This window comes from Alligator mississippiensis, chromosome 8 (assembly GCF_030867095.1).
Source record: "Alligator mississippiensis isolate rAllMis1 chromosome 8, rAllMis1, whole genome shotgun sequence".
Lineage (NCBI taxonomy): Eukaryota > Metazoa > Chordata > Crocodylia > Alligatoridae > Alligator > Alligator mississippiensis.
In genome coordinates this window covers 34,227,457-34,243,982 of record NC_081831.1, presented here as the reverse complement: position 1 = coordinate 34,243,982, position 16,526 = coordinate 34,227,457, and the positions used below count along the sequence as shown (strand labels likewise).

The 16,526-nt window shown below is 48.3% G+C and overlaps 1 protein-coding gene across 3 annotated transcripts in view; it reads left to right on the top strand.

Moving 5' to 3' along the window:
- Window positions 1–5,770: 5,770 nt before the first annotated feature.
- The window catches only part of LOC102571896 (H(+)/Cl(-) exchange transporter 5), a 91,479-nt gene continuing 80,723 nt past the window's right edge, over window positions 5,771–16,526 (top strand). For 2 of the 3 annotated variants that reach the window (XM_059732614.1, XM_059732612.1), the window contains exon 1: window positions 5,771–5,886. The gene's annotated coding sequence lies outside the window, so the exon portion shown is untranslated. Of the gene's footprint in view, window positions 5,891–16,526 lie in introns of all 3 variants that reach the window. The other variant, XM_059732613.1, reaches the window with a different exon arrangement.

Here is a 16,526-nt window from a genome sequence, read left to right as displayed (position 1 = left end):
CTCACTGGGAGCCAGGCTGCCTGGTCTGCAATCAGCTGCAGGGTCAGAGTGGTGCGCAGTGAGCCTCTCTGGATAGAAGCCTGGCCAGGCAGTCAGTGCCCCCTGCTTTGGAGGTACACTGGGGGCTGGGGGGCAGGACAAGGCAGGCTGGGCCAGGGAGGGGAGTGGCTGCTGCTGCTAGCTAGCATGGGGAAGGGAGGGAACAGGGCAAGAGGCACCAAAAGCCAGGGCAGCCACCAGCTGGATACAATTTTTCTTCAGAGCCAGGGCAGCCATGGGCTGGATAAAATCATTTGGTGGACTGGATCTGGCCTGCGGGCTGTATTTTACCCACCCTGAAATAGGCCATGCATAAGTTTGACTTGGAAGTCAGAAGAAGGCTCACAACTGTCAGAGAAGTGCAGCTCTGGAATAGACTTCCCATAGAAGTCGCCAAGGCAAAAAAATGACTAATTTTTCAATGGGGGCTTGATCAGTTTCTGAAAGAAATTATGTAACTTTACTGCCTGTGTTATCAGGGGACTGGATTTACTGTAGAGCATGTAGTTTTATGCTCCTCTCACATCAGAGGCTTTGCCACGAGCTAGTGACTAAATGATACTAAGCAGGGCTGTGCAACACTTTGGCAGCCGTTTCGTTCTGGAGGTGTTTCAGCCTGTTTCAACACCCGAAACACTGAATCTGAACTGGAACAGAAGGCTCCAAAATATCTCCCAAATGAAACTATCCGAAACGTTGCAGAATGTTTCAGAGCTGGGCTTGCAGGGAAACAGAAACTCAGAAAAGGGTAGGGAAAGTGGGGTTGGGGGGTGGGAGGACAGCTCTGCTACTGACATCTGTAGCTGGACAGTGTCTGCGATGTGTCCCTGAGGTCCCTTCCAATCCCAGTGCTCTGGTACAGGCTATCATCCCTGCTGGTTTCATCCCACTCTGCCTACACACACACAAGTGACGTGAGTTTTGCTTTCAGAAGCTTGAGGTGCAGTTTCCCAGAAACTCATGCACCTATCTCCTTGAAACCTGGCAGGCTTCATGGCCTTAGAAGGGGCTACCATTCCTGCTGTTTTCACTGTGCTCCGCCTTAACACACACGTGACACGAGTTTTGCTTTGAACAGTTTGAGGTGCAGTTTCACAAAAATCCCTATACCCATCTCCTTGAAGCTTGGCACACTTTATGCCCTCAGAAGGGGCTACCATATCTGCAATTTTCATCTGAATCAGGCAAGAAAGGATAAAGTTATAGTCATTTTAGTGATTTCCCATTATAGCCTATGGCTGAATCACCAAAACAACGTTGACACTCTGAAACAGATTCTGCCAAATCAAAATGGAACAGTGATCCAAAACACCGAAACAAATCACTGTCCCTCTGAAATGGCCAAATCTGAAACTGAGTCAAAACATAGCGGTTTCGCACAGCCCTAAGCAACTTACTGTACAAGAGTATTCAAGTGCTGGATGCAACTGTTCAAGCCTCTGAATGAGATAACATTACTCTCCAGTGAGCTAGTATCCACAGAGGATAGTGTCAGCGTTTCCCAACTGGTAGCTTGTCAGGTAGAGATATAATCAGAAAACAATTACCTGAGCCTACTTATTTTCAGGATTGCATATCCAATACAGTTTACTATTTTCAGATAGTCTGATGCCACAGATCCTTTAGCTGACTGTACTTTGACATCCTTACCTTGCTGCATAGGGAAACTGGAATCTAACTGTCCCATTACGATAGCTTTTCTGCTGGTAGCATTTGTAAGTTAAAGAGAATATCAGTAGAATATAGAGCAATGCCATTTACAACTTTATTAATGAATAAAGGGTGGCTGGTCGTGGCGGCACTGGGAGTGGAACTGCAGAGAAATCTGGGGTGGCTGCTGCCCCCTTCATAATCCCCGCTCCGAGCCCAGCTCCTGGTAAGAAGAGCCCTGCACAACTCCAGCTCCAGCCTGCCCATCCCATCTCATCTCATGCAGATCTGGGGGCACACACCCTCCCCCGTGCCCTCCAGGGGTGCAAGCGGCAGACGGAGCCCCCCCACAAACTGTGGCTCCGTCCCAACCCGCCCTGACTGGGCAGTGCCTACCCCCTCCCTCCCTCACCGCAGGGAATGTTGATCTGCCCCCCTCCCCTCCCCTCCCCTCCCCCCATGGCAGACCTACCGGCTGGAGGCAGCTCTCCATGCTGCTGAGCTCTGCTCCTCACTGCCTGAGTGCTGCGCTGCAGCTGTGTGCATGCACAGGCATTTATCAGCCAAATTATTGGCCCCAGCGGGCTAATTTCCCATACAGCCAATTTTCTTTATATTGGTACTGATCCAATACCTCTACCCTGTATAGTAGCTACATAGATAAATGGTTGGCATATGCTGACACAGTCTAAGACATGCAGTCTGTCATGCATCGTATGTTGGCATAGGTAGTTAAGATGTTCCAACGTCATAGTATGATGGGAAGAGAATGGGAAGAGAGGTGAGACCTTGCACATGGTAACTGCATCAGTACAAAGCTGTAAGGTAGCAAGACATTCTGAGACAGTGGTTTTAGTATGCAGTGTACAATAGCTGGGATTGGAAAAAGTCACAGACTTTAAAAGTTTTTATCTGTTAATGGCATATGTGGGAGGATTTCACTCTATCCTCTTGGTTTTGCTTCTGGCCAGTGGTTTTGAGCAGCTGTCTATGTATGGGGGGTGGCTGGGATATGCTCAACAGGGGTCTCTCTCAACCATCAGATGGTATCAGGTATCATGAGGTGCCTTGCTGTTCCAAGCAGAATTCTCATTCTAAGGACCCCCCAGGCACCTCAATAGCTACTAACAGCAAGCTATAGCAAAGAACATGCAATAATTTGAAGCACTGAACAGGGAGTTATTGTATACTTTGGATTTACTGTAGAGCATCTAGTTGAATGATTCGCCTGCTTACTCTAGAGAGCACAGTAATTCTAACCCAAATCCACAAGGTGGTGACATCAGAGTTCTATAAACCAGGCACAGAAGATTATATTTTCCTCTAAATATTTTTGTCTTTGGGAGATAGGAGCATAAACATGAGCAAAGGAGCCAAGCTTCTCATAAAATGGAGAATTCAAAGGATTAGGTAGCAATAAGAATCCCACACTTAGGATCCTTGTAAGCCATCATACACAGTTGTGTCAATGCTCCTCCATGCTGGCCTGCAGCTTCCCTGTTATTTCAGTCCTGAAACCTCGTTACAAACAACTCTGCTGAAGTGTCTTCATTTTGACTTGTGCCATCCTCTTTCTATGTTGTGTCTCCTTGTGCGAATCCTCAAAAAGGCAATATTTAATGTCAGGATCATAAAGGGTAATCCCTTTGTTCCCAGCAGAAAACATGTTAGAATTACCTTTCATGTTAATGATATTGTATTCTAGTCTATGAGGTTAATAAGATCCCATAGAGTCTTCTATTGGTTCAAGATACATGTTTTAGTTTATAGATCAATACTTTGTTCTGCTTTAGCATTTTACTTCCAAACCTCTTAGGACACATTACAGGCTCTTCTCCCACATTGGGTATTATAATCTCTATTTGGGAAATAAGGCACAGAGCAGTTACTTAAGTAACTTAGCCAAATTTTCCTAACAAGCCAGAGGCACAGCTGGGGATAAACCCCAGATCGCATGACTTCCACCTTTTGTTTCAAACACAAGATCATACAGGCTCTCACATGTTCTTGCCTAAATGATCCACTTCCTCAGGTGCTGGCAGATTTTAGTGTAATATTCTGAAGGTCTAGTCATAAAGCCTCAGGGGAGGAGCAGTTATGCGAGACTGGAGTTGCTCACTTTGCTGTCTGGGCTGGGTTTGCATACTGATAATTCAGTTATACTTGCTTCAGATCCCCTTGCTGTTTCAGTTGGCTCTGGTATCCTTTTACATTCACTGCTCCGTGAACGTCACATGCCTCCCGAGGCTGGGGGGCACGGCGGCAGCAGTTTTGGCAGCGAGTGGGGAGCTTCTGTAGCTGTGGTCACAGCAGTATTGGCGGCAAGGGGGGGTGGGGTAGCAAGTGCTGACCGGCGACCGCTCGCAGACGCTGCCCTCAGCAGCGATCAGTGACCACCCGCAGACACCGCTGGTGGTGTTGGCAGCAAGTGGGGGTGGTGGTGAGCAGCAACTGCCCAGAGGTGCTGCTGGCAGTGTTAGCAGCAGTCAATCTCAGAGGGTGCACCGCCAATCTCAGGGGCACACGTGCATCCGCGTGCACCCGCTATGTGTGGCCATTGCACTTCTCCACATCAGTATTGATGTTTGTTATTAAACTGCTACTGAATCCAACCCCAAAGCAGCTGCATTTGGGAGTGAGTGACCTGATACCCCACATACAGGCTGTTAGTAGTCTGGGATGGAGCTGCTGCTGAAACAGCAGGTCTGTGCAGGATCCCTCTCCTTCCATCCTGAAAGACTCCTGAGAGCAGTGGGGCTCCCAAGGAGACTAACAGGTTAGGATAGGGATGACCCTGCCCCAGGCCCCACCTGGAGGTCCCTTCGAGCCCTACTTAAGATTCTAATGTATTGATTGTGGCTTACACGTCATTGTTTACGGTGAGAGACTTCCTGTCCCCTGCGTGCGTTTTCCTGTAGGGCAGCGCGCCTCAGCCTTTCTTTTATATTTGAGATCCCCTTCAGAAAATGCCAGCTCTGAGCTTTCGCTCTTTTTTTTTTTCCACTATGGAAAAATACTAGGATAATTCTTCTGTTGTGAAGAACTCAGGGAGCCCCCAGCAGCTTGGAACGGTTGAAGACTGTGCATTTCTATTTGGAGACTCTGGGTGAGGGTGGATCCACGGGTATGCACTTGTCCCATCCACAATTCCTGCTCCACCTCCATTTTAAAACCAACAGCAGCATTTGTAGTCAGACAAGGTTCTTTGGGTAAATCTGATCTCTTTTATTAGACCAACTCAAATGGCTGGAAAAATTCTTCTTTGCAAGCCGTTGCGTGCAAACACCCTTCATGGGGCTGAGGAAGCGTGAACAGATGGTCTGTGCTCCCCCTGGATGGCGCACCAAAGCAGACGGAGGCCAGAAAGTAGGTATGAAAGCCAGTCAGTAGAAAAGTAAGTCGAGGTGGTCCGCCGGTAATTTCTAAGTTTCTGTGGCGTTCTGCTGCAAAGCGCATCTGGAGCGCGTGTAGTGGTCAGAGGATCGTAGATGTTTAGTCCTCTGGGAATGATGTTGTGTTTCTTGTGTAGGAGACACATGTTGCTGTTGCATCTAGCTTCTTTCGTTTTCACGTTGTGCATTTGTAGTCAGGCCGCGCCTGAGGAGTCACTTGACTTCCAGGCTCCTGATCCCCTCCCCGGGCCTTTCTCAGCCCCTCGCTGCCCAGGCGGAGCCGCCCTCACCCCTTCTTGCCAAAGGCCTGGGTGCGCCGCAGCCAGGCCGCCCCTCTCGCCGTAGCCTTGAGCCCCCAGAGCCGCCACCGCCTCGCCTCGCCCCGCCCCCCGCCGCCGGCACCTCCGGCTCCTCGCAGTGCGGCGGCGCTCGCGCGTCGCTCCACCCGAGAGGGGCGGGGCGGGGCGGGGCAGCGCCGCGAGCTGGGCTGGGCCAGGCCGGGCCCGGTGGTCTGAGCGCGCTGCCCGCGCCCAAGATGGCGGCGCGGCGGCTTCGGAGCGCGCCCCGCGCCTGCGCCAGGCGCTGCCAGAGGGAAGGGGGGGCCGCGCAAGCGCAGAGGCTCCACGTGGGGGCGGTGGTAGCGCCGCTGATGGAGGCGGTCGCGTCGGTCACATGAGCCGCCCCATCCCCGGCGCGGGAGGTGTCGGCCGGCCACAGGTGCAGCGCCGCGGGGCGGCCGCCGCCAGCCGCCAGGGGGGGCGCTCCCCGCCGGCCCCGGCCCCAGCCCCAGCCGCAGCCCGGGGAGGCAGGTAACAGCTGCGGCCGGGGTGCGTGCGTGGGTCCCGGTCCGCCCTGTGCTTTGCCCGGCCCCGCGCGCTCGCCCTGCCCTGCCCTGCCCTGCCCTTGAAGCAGCGCTGCTCGGCAGGGGCCGCCCCGAGCTCCCTGCGGGAGGTGGTGGCGGCGGGCAGGACTCGCGCGAGGGCGCGGCGCGGCGCGGCTGCGGTCCGACGCGTGAGGGCGGGGCGGCGCCTGGGGTGAGCGGGAAGGGGCTCCCAGGCACGTGTCCGGTTGCGGTTCCGCGCCCGGGTGCGCGCTGACAGCCCGCCGGGGGCCGGTGCATAGGCCGGGCGGCTCCAGGGAGCCTGCGGCGCCTTCTTTCCTGGGACAGGGACAGCGGCGCCCCTGCGGTGTGCGGGGCCGTGGGCGTGGGGGAGGCTGCTGTGAGCACCCCTGGTTGTGGCGCCGCGCAGGAAGGGCTCCCTGACCGTGCTGAGCCTCGGTGCAGTTCCTCTCTTCTAGACGCTGCTTTCAGCCGAGTGCCTTATTCCCATCTCGCGGGCCCCTGGAGTCCAGTGGTTTGTGTGTGGGGTTGTGGTCTCAGTGGCACTGCAATCTCGTAATTTCATTTCTCTGGACTGTCACGGTGACCTTAAACTAGCCTCCAAAGCAGCCCCGGGGGCCAGTGGAGGACCTAGAGTACAAGCTCGATGTGTTTGTTCCCTGTGACTTAAAATCAGGAGAAGGCTGACAGCTGTTGTGGGCACTGGTTGAGGCCTTAGCATAGTTTTTGCAATTGAGCTTTGAGATAGTGAATTAGAGTCATACCATGTAGACATTGCAAGTACACAGACTGCTGTGACCCTGTCCTCACCCAGGACAGAGCAGAGCTTCTTACCAGGTAGGGGAAGACTTCTAGTCACCAGTGCCACCTGGTCTTCCTACTTCATGAAAAGCAAAATTCTTTAAAAATAACAACTTGAATGAGGTGCAGCAGCTCTTTGAAACCTCAGCAGTGATGCTTTCGTGGAAGTGCTGTGAACTAGTGAGTATCTGCAGGTTGCAGTGATGGTACTCCATGAATTTATGCTGGTTTACTAATACAGACCCTCCAAGGACCTGATCTTTATCCTCTGCTAAATCGTCCAGGGAGGCTTTCTTGGGTCAGCACTGTAATATCAGGTTAATTTGAAGCAGTGTTTGCAGATTGATTAAGAACATGTTCAGAGCTAACTATGTAGCTGTTTGTGTGGTTTTGTTTTGACAAGGTAGATTTTGTTTGTGTGGATAATTAGTTTTACCACTACCACTGTGAGTAAACAGCTTATGGTGTTAAACACATGCTTGTTTTACAATATTTCTCTCTCAAAGCAGTATAATATTTTCTGTAACATGTACCTAGTCCGTAGGTTATATATGCATGTTGCCTGTATTTATGCAGCTTTTAAAACAGGTAAATGACTGGGTTATTTTGTTTTAATGAAAATAGTTAAGAAAAGTAACAACTGACAAGATGACCATGTTCCTAGTACCTTGTCCAATGGTGATGAAGCAAGGGATTTGTTAACATCTGTCCTGGATGGACTTAAGGTTTTTATGGTTTGGGGGTATCTTTTTGAAGAAGCTGAATTCCTGGTCTTTCTGCATCCTTGAGAGCACGTTAAACCCTCTGTGGAGGTGCCATTGGCAGTGGAAATCAGTGCAACTTTGAGAGAGTTGATAGTTTCTTTTGTATTTGGGTCCATTTTTTTGAAGAATTCTATTCCTGGTGTCATGAAAATGCAGTTTGGGCTTTTACCATTTTCTTTGTAGGTCTGCAAGTTGGCTTGTAGTTGTATTTTCCCCCCTTTTGTTGTTAACATTTTCATCGTTCTTTTCTAGGCTGTACGATGACAGGGGAAGTTGTAGCAAGAACAGGTTAAAAACTTCCCCTTCCAAGCTCTTCTTGACTAGGAAGCCACATAATTCTCAGTGGGTGGCATGAACATTGAATACTTCCCTCCCTCCACACCTTTGAAATATTTGAAGTTGTTATAGAACTGTAGGTGCCACAGCTTTCCTTAGCAAAGCTTTGTGTAGGAAAAGTTAAAGACTATCCTAAATTAAGTGAAGAGGTAAGGTTAAACTAAAGCAAATAATATAATGGTGTCCCTTAAGCTTATGAGCATGCATCCTGGTTTTCTCTGTTTAAACATTGCAAGTTCTCTTATTAACCCCCCCCCCAAAGTCTCTGATTAAAAATGCCAAAAATTTCATTTTTTGCAATTAAAATGAAACACCACTATTTATATTGGTATCAGTTGAACATAAATTTGCAAATATATCAATAAAACATTAAAGCAATTTGGAAGTACTAGTGCCTCAGTCATTAAAATAAAACAAATTCTAAATACCTATATATTTTGTCATTTGATTTTGGGGTTTTTTTAATCCTAGAAAATCAGAGCTCCCCCTGCCCCCTCAGTCACCAGGACATGGGTCCAGGTGCAGCTGTCCCACTCCACTGCTTTGTGGTGTTGAGCAACCCTGATATGCCGGTACCCTGCCAATGCCCCTCAACCCCAACCTGCAGCCCCCTGGGTCTGCTGCTGCCCCTCATGCCTGACTTGCAGCCCCCCTGCCCCTCCAGCCTTTCTGGAGGGGGCTCCCAGCTGTCCACATGCTGCCTGGCCCCATGTAGATCCACAGGATGGTTGTCTGTGGAGACACGGTGGGGATGGCCTCCAGCATGAGGTGCATGCAACGCACCTTGTGGAACCACAGGCAGCACCTGGGACACCACACACTGACCTGCACCACTGGCTAGGGCTGGGGACAGGCCTGCAATGTGGTGGGGAGGACCAGCCCTGTGCTACACAGCAGCAGTGTGAAGTGGAGCGTGGCCCTCGCCCAGCCATGCTGTGGGCACTGAGGGGCTCCATACCCCGTCCCACCTGGGCCAGAGTGCGGTGGCTGCAGTGGCTCTGACTCGCATGGGCTGTGGTGGAGCAAGTCCAATCCTGTTGTGGGCTGGAGGGAGGAGGGGAACACCTGTGGCACCCTCTGCCCTGGGCTGGGGCTCCCACACTGTGCCAGGCAGCCTGTCCACAGCCTGCCCCCTCTGCAGCATCTTTGGGTTGTCTCGCCCCTGCCTCTGCCCCTGAGAGCACAGGGATTGGCCCGTGGCACCACTGGCCTAGCCACGCAGCTTCACACTGGCCCCAGAGGTCTCCCCCTTCACCTGCTGGAGGGGCAGGTGCCTCTGGGTGGGCCTGGCTGGCAACAGTGTGGCGCTTGGCTCACAGGTGGCACTGAGCACTGCCTCAGACCCCTGCCCTGCCTTCCCCCAGCGCCAGCAGGCCACCTCCCTTCCCTTTGCCCCCAACAGTCTACATGCTCTGGCCCTCCAACTCCTGCCCCCCATAGACATACCTGCATGCAGCTATTGGGGCTGTTCCCACCACCCTGTCTGTCTGTATGCAGCCACATGCGTGTGCACACGTATGCAATGCCACCTGCTTCCAATCACCCTTCTGCTCCCTACAGCCCCAAGCAGCTCCTTAAAGGTTGGAAAGCTGCCAGCTTGCAAGGGGAAACCTGAAGTTTCCTGTGATTTTCTCTGTTAAAGAGGAAAATCTGTGGTTTTCTCCTTTAAAGAGGAAAGTCTGTGTTTTTCCACAGCAAACGGAGCCCCACTGAGGATGGATACGATTGCAGAACAGGGAAACCTGGATCCATGGTTATGAGACAGCTAGCTTCTCTTATAGGCCTTTTATAAGCACATCGTTCTTCTGGACAGATGTGAGATGTTCTGAGATGTTGAGAGACAACATCTCATGTTTAGTCTTTTCCCAAAGGAGATGTTAGTATCATCAATCAGACAAGGAGTTTGTTCTAGGTTCTTGAATAAATGTGCGTCTTGTACCCTTTAAAAATTAAACTCTTGTCTACTTCTAATCTAAACTTCTCAACACGTGCTCCAAGCCTGTTTAATGAACTTTCACACAAGGAGGGCTGACACATGGGATTATTTTTCACTGAGTTGGAATACGAGAGCGTTAATTTTTTACAAGCTGACTTCCCTTAATCAGGCACATTTCAGTGAGATGGTCAGCAAATGTTGCTGTCTCTGCTCCGTTTAATCTCAGATTTTAAGCGTTTAACCTCTGCATACTAAGAGAGCCTTCAAAATAGAAATATAAATCAGTTATTACATTTGGACTGGAAGTTTGGTGATTTCTCATCTGCTGCTGCTTGCTGCCTCCCTGTGCCCCTGCTCCCAGTTTTAGGGTGCACTTGCCAGCAAGGTAGCAAATATGTTGATGTGGTTTCTTGGCCTCAGTCCTGATCTTAAAGCACCTCAGCTCTTTCATGAAAGCTACTCAGCAGCCCTAAAAGGTAAATATTGCCACTTAGCACTGACCTAATTTGTTTTTGGCTGATCATCTGAAGGTGAAAGGCTTGCAGCCTCATTACCAGTTTCCTTTCCCTTTGCCCTTTCTTAAGCAAGTTATTTCTTTATTTCCAGTCTGGTTGTAGGAAGCACAAGAATAATTAAAGGATTAATTAGACACAAGGATGGAAATTGGAAACAAATGAGCTGTGTTAAATGTTTCCTCCTTAAGTTAAATTAACCTCTGTAGTATAAATGCTACAGGTGTACACTGGCTGTCAGGGTAGAAAACTGCCTGTTTCAGCAGTTCCCTATGATGAAGAGTTCTAGCAAATATTTACAACTTACTGTGATTTGTAGTATAGGATCAGAATACAGCTTACCAGTAAAGAACACTCTGTTTTCCATTTCTCTGAGCCTATTGCATGTGCAAATAAAGACAGTTCTCTGGCCTTGTAAGCTTGGCTGGGTACCTATAGGAAAATTCCCTCTGAAAAGGGAGCCTATGAATGGTTGCTGTGGGGGAAAGAGGTCTTCTCTAATATAATTGGGAAATCTGTGAGTATGGTGTACCTGTCAAACTTGGGCCGTTGACCTTCTCTATGAGAACTATTAAACTTCCATTGTAGAGTGCCATAAAATCTAGGATAGTCTCTGATTATGTGGGGAAATAGAGCAGCTCAGTTTTGTATGCTTATGTATCTGGGGCGGGGTAGCGGGATCCAAATAAAAGGAAGTGAAACTGATGCTTACATGAATTATGTTGGGCTGCTGAATTTCCTATTTTTAAATTCATCTTTAATGTGATGTTGATCTTTAATGAAAATCCAGTATGGCGCAACAATAATTATTTAGTCTGATAATCCGTTTCAGTAAATAGTAAATTACAGTGGTTGTTTACTATCTGAGACAGGCTGGTGGCAGGTTTTGGATTTGATCAGGGCAGTTGCCATTCATACTAATACAGCTTGTCTTCTGGCTTCCATGCTCCGTTTTGTATGCAAAATCGGTTCAGCAGGTTAATGAACAATGCAGGTAGTACCATTCTGTTGTGCTGCAGGATTTCACATTGCTGTTTACTCCTGGCTTTTTGGTGGGCATTTACTACTCTCTTGTAACTCCAAATATAGATGCACTATTGTGGATCTGGAAAACTATCTTTTAGGTGTCCCAAAGAAATTGACACATTTGTAGTGACAAGGCAAGTCTTGAATGACATGGGATGTTCCTGTGTTTTTTTCTTTGCATACGAGTTGCATATATCTGTACATAATTTTGTTAGCTGAAACAGTATTGTGTCCTTACTACACATGGGAGAAATGCTTGTGCTAAACCTGTTGCTTGTGCAGAACTTTTCTGCATCTGCAAATAGTCCATTGCTGCTCCTGGTAGTCATAGATTTCACAGGTAGAGGCCGTGTCTACACGAGGCGCCTTGAGCACTGTAGGCTAATTCTACTGTACACTAGCGTGGCGGGTGAAACCCGTGTTCATGCACAGTAGATTGTCGACTGCTCATTAACGTCACAAAAAGACAGTTTGTTTGTGCTAACTCACTGTAGCGCCAATTACAGCACATTAAGTTAGTACATTAAGTTAGTATCTGTCATTACAAGTACTAAACTTAATGCGCTGTAATTATGGCGCATTAATGAGCATGTAGAGGTGCCTACTGTGAATTTAACAAGACTGATAGGGTTCAGAAAGACAGCAGAGAAACATACCGTCAGCAGTGAAACTTTGTGCTGATGGAGGTTGAAAAACTTTTAAGTGACAGAGGCAGGTGCTGGTCTTCACAGAAGGAGGAATACCCAAAACCAGAGACTTGGAATGGGATAGTTTGGCAGAAACCTTCTCATCCCTGTAACAGCTAGGGCTCTGATAATGAAGAGCCTATTCTCTGAGTATGAAATGGTATTCTTCTTGGCTATCCTGTCTTGTATGGAAGATCCTAGAACCTTTGCAATTCTTGCTATCTCTGAAATATAAACACTGTGTAACCTAAACTGTTTGTTGTAACAAGACAAACTAATCTGTAAGGAACCTGTCAGACTGATCCTTTTACTTACAGAATCTGTAGTTGACTTGAGTGAGTTTAGTATGAAAACCTGTCTGGGCCCATCTCCTCAATCAGCCAGGGGACTCTGCTTTGGTGGAAGAGCCAGATAGTTCCTTCTCTTTTAGGTGTAGAAGAGAGAGGTGAGAGAGGTGAGGCTTGAGTTTGATAAAAGGCCTATTACATACTCCTGCTAATGTCACAGATGTAGAGTCTCTTAAAGCAGGTCTGTGGGTGTCTGTCTCCCTGATGGAACAGTATTCCTGGCAGCTGATGACAGGGCATCCATATCTGACTGACGTGTCCTTTCCCCAGTGCTTCTGCCTTTACCTTTGGCAGAAGCCAGTAAACCACCAAGTAAAATTTCAAGCCTTGGTCATAATGTCCCGTAGGGCTGTGCAAAGCTTTGGTAGCTGATTCAATTTAGAGGAGATTCGGCCTGATTTGGGAACTGAATCTCCATATTGAATCGGGAGATCAAGTAAAAGCTCCAAATTGATTTGAAGCATCTGAATTGCTTTGGAAGAGATTCGGCCATAGACTAAACGGGCAGCTGCCTCCAGTTAGTATTATCTGTTGGGGTTAGGGGAGGGGAGGGAAGGGGCGTGGGGGAAGAAGGGATTGGGGCTGGGGCTGGGACAAGTGGCCCAGCTGGGAGGGGGGGGGGGTATGGGATGTGAGTGTGTGGGGGGGTGTGGGGGAGGGGGGCAATCTCTGCTGCTCCTCACTGCCCTCCACTGGTGGGGGGGCTCTGCCATTATTGCCCGGAGGCCCCAGTCACCACTGCCAGAGCCAGTGAGTGTGGAGCTTTATATTTTTAATTTAATTTAATTTTTATTGCCGGGATGCTGGAGCTGGGCAGGGCTATGGGGGAGTGATCAGGGAGTGGGGGCTGTGTGAGGGGCCTCTGCCATGTGACCCCAAAACCCCCACAGCTGCTGCTACTGCCAGTGAGTGCAGTTTTTTGTGGCGTTTTTTTTTTCATTCCCAGACTGCTGGGGCTGGGTGGAGGAGCCATCAGGGCTGGGGCTTGGGTGGGGGGATGGGGGCGGGCCGTGTTAGAGGAGTGGGGGCTGCCAGGAGGCCCCAGAGCCCGGGCTTTTTTCTTTTTTCTTTTTAAAGTGCCAGCAGACTGGGGCCCTGGACAGGGCAGGGCAGCCATGGAGACTTTTCCTGAGGGAAGGGCAGGCACAGCCACGGGAGAACCTGCAGCTGCCCATATGTGCCTGTCTCTCCCTGGTGGATCTGAATCTCTCTGAATCAGCGCCACATCTTCCAAAGCTGATTCGGCCAAATCGATTCAGGATAGTGAACCGAATTGAATCACTGTCCTCTGAATCGCTGAATCCGAATTGAATACTTCCCTATTCACACAAGTCTATTGTCCTGTATGTGCCTGATGCACTGGGCAAAAGATGACTGTGTCACTTAGCGACATGTCTCATTCAGAAGAACTACAAACGTAAAATTGTTTACCTGCTGGAACTTTTCAATCTCATTTGGAGTGCTGCTTTCTGATGCATCATCTCCCTTTCTATATGTGAGACCTGCATTTTTGATTTCTAGATGGGCCTTACATTTGTTATATTAAAGCGTATAACAGCTGTTGTAGTGGGTCAGAGCAAAGGTCAAACTAACCTAGTATCTTCAACAGTTGCTAGCAGCAGTTACTTTATACGAAGAGTATGAGGAACAGACTGTGTAAAGCGATCCAGTCTCTGCCATACACTCCCACTTACAAATGAACATAGGGCTAGGGACATGTACACCATAGTCAGATAAGCCTAGTTTATCAAACAATCCTGATTGTCAGTTATACAGTTCCCTAAAGCAGACTTGTCAGCACTGGCTGCATACAACAATAATGTCTCTTGCATATGTGTAACACATTGTACTTGACATTGGATTAATCATAGGAAAAAATATTTTTATTTCCAAAATACTTGCTAGATACTTGTTTACAATTATGTCAACTAATGAAACCCATTGGAGCCAGTCCACTAGGGTTCCACAGAGAGCTGTTCTTTGTCCACTGCTGTTCAGTATATCTGTCTGTCTTGTATTTGGGCAGGGATGGCTAAGTGGCAAGGGCATTCTCTGTGAGTGGCACGTGGCAGACCAGGGAGGGAGCAGGCAGCACAGTGGCAGATGAGACAGGAAGAAGAGCAGCAAGCAGGTTGGGTAAGGGAAGGGAATCAGAGTGGTGTTTAGGGATGGTATGGGTTAATTTGGCCTGCCTGACAAAATAGTTGCTCTATTTTGAACTAGGGAGTGGTGCATGTGTGGATGTTCTCAAAAAAAGTTAGTGAAGGTTAGAAAGTTCTCCTCTACCAAACCTTGCTTCTAGTGTGAAGTGTAGGAAATATAGGAAATAACAACTACTGGTTTGCTTTGCTTTATGCTGTACATGCATTCCTGGAAAACAGTGCATAACTCAAATTTATATAAAGGGACCTCACTTTACAATGTAACAAATAGGGATATGTTCCAAGACCTTGACTGTAATGACCCTCAGACCCATTTCTACCACTTTTACAAGACAATTTTGTATTTGCCAACAGCAGACAGTACATGCAAGCACAGGGCACTATCATAATGGGGATGGCAACTATAAACTGGGGGGCACAGAGTGTGCACAGAACAGAACATGGAGCAGCTGCATCTCTGGGATGCAGGCAGGGTGCAGGAGCTGCAGCTTTCAGGTGTCTGGTGCTGCTGTAGCTTCCCAGCAGCTGGAAGCTGCATATACCACAGCCTGGGAAGATGCATTAGGACTGGGCCTCTACAAACTGCATGTGCGCTGCTGCTTTCCCGTGCTCTTCTTTCTGTATGTAAGTGAAGTGTGCTGCCAGTTTTAATACAGAAAAAAAGTGTGCCCCAGGTATCAAAAGTTTGGGAAACTATTACAGCATCACTTACTTCTTCCATCACAACTGATTTTGGTATCTTAATTTAATTCAAAACCAGAGACATCACATTTATTTTACTTTTATTTCTTGGGGTGTTCTTTAGCTTTGCTTAGGTTTGATCAAGTTACTGATTTGTGGAGAAAAGTAAGATAGCTTATAACTAAACGGCGTAGTTTCCATCCTAGTATTTCAGAAGTGCTTTCTGGCAGAAGGACTATTCCTGAATTCATTGGCTTAGGTCTTCACTACCGCTTTCAACAGTGAGGTGCCTTGTAATTGTGGCATTACAACATACAGTTAGAAAATGGAATGTCTCATTTTCTGGATAAACAGTTGCTATTCATGTACAACCCGTTCGGATTCAGCGATTCAGAGGACAGTGATTCAATTCGGTTCACTATCCAAACACAGTGAGGGGGATGCAGTTACAGTATTTGCAAGCTTTGAAGATAAGGGCAGAAGGTGCATCTGCACCATTTCAACTGCATAATGGAAAAGAATGTCTAAGGAATCTGTTAATCAGCCTTTCATGCATGGCACTTGGATAGTCTAGGCCAGGAATGCAGAACTCCAGCAGCTTGCTGTCAGATCCCAGGGTCTGGCCACCTCGACGTGCGGTCATTGGCATGAAAACAAGGCATTTGCAAAATGGTTCCTCTAGCTAATGTAGCTAATTTATCTTCAAATCATGTAGCCTTACTGAACCGTCACATGGTAGGTTGCCTTTGAAAATGTTACTAGGGAGATTGTGATGGTGCTTAGTAGCTTGTCTAGGGTAACCTTAAACCAACTTTTTGTAACCACTAACTATTTGCAAAGACATTACCTATTTGGTGATTTCTTCTGTCTCTACTCCTATGGCTTTGTCTCATGCCTCACCTCTCCTCTCCCCTTCCCCGTGCTCCTCCCCCTTACCTACCACACACCCTTTGTTAATGCTCCCTCACCATAGGATACCCGAACCATTTCTTTCTTCAGACGCAGGGCAGCTGTCCTGACCCTGGCTCCTGACTGAATTTATGCACAAATGCTTGACAATTAATTCCCTGTACCCAAGACTTTATAGGTGAAGATGCATCAGATATGCAATGCATATCCAACATGCTCAACTGCCCCTCTGCTTATCCAATACTAAATGGGCAACTGCTTTATAGGTGTCTTGGAAGAAAGCTGAAGGAACAGTGGGTAACTATGTTCTATCTTGTACCAACCTCTGTCTGTTAAGCAGGAGACTTTATTCTCTTAAGCTGTACTTGCAGGCTGCAGTTCAGACTAAATGCGTGCAGAAAGAGTTTTATAGCAGCTGAGGTTGTCAGCAGGCTGATTTTTAAC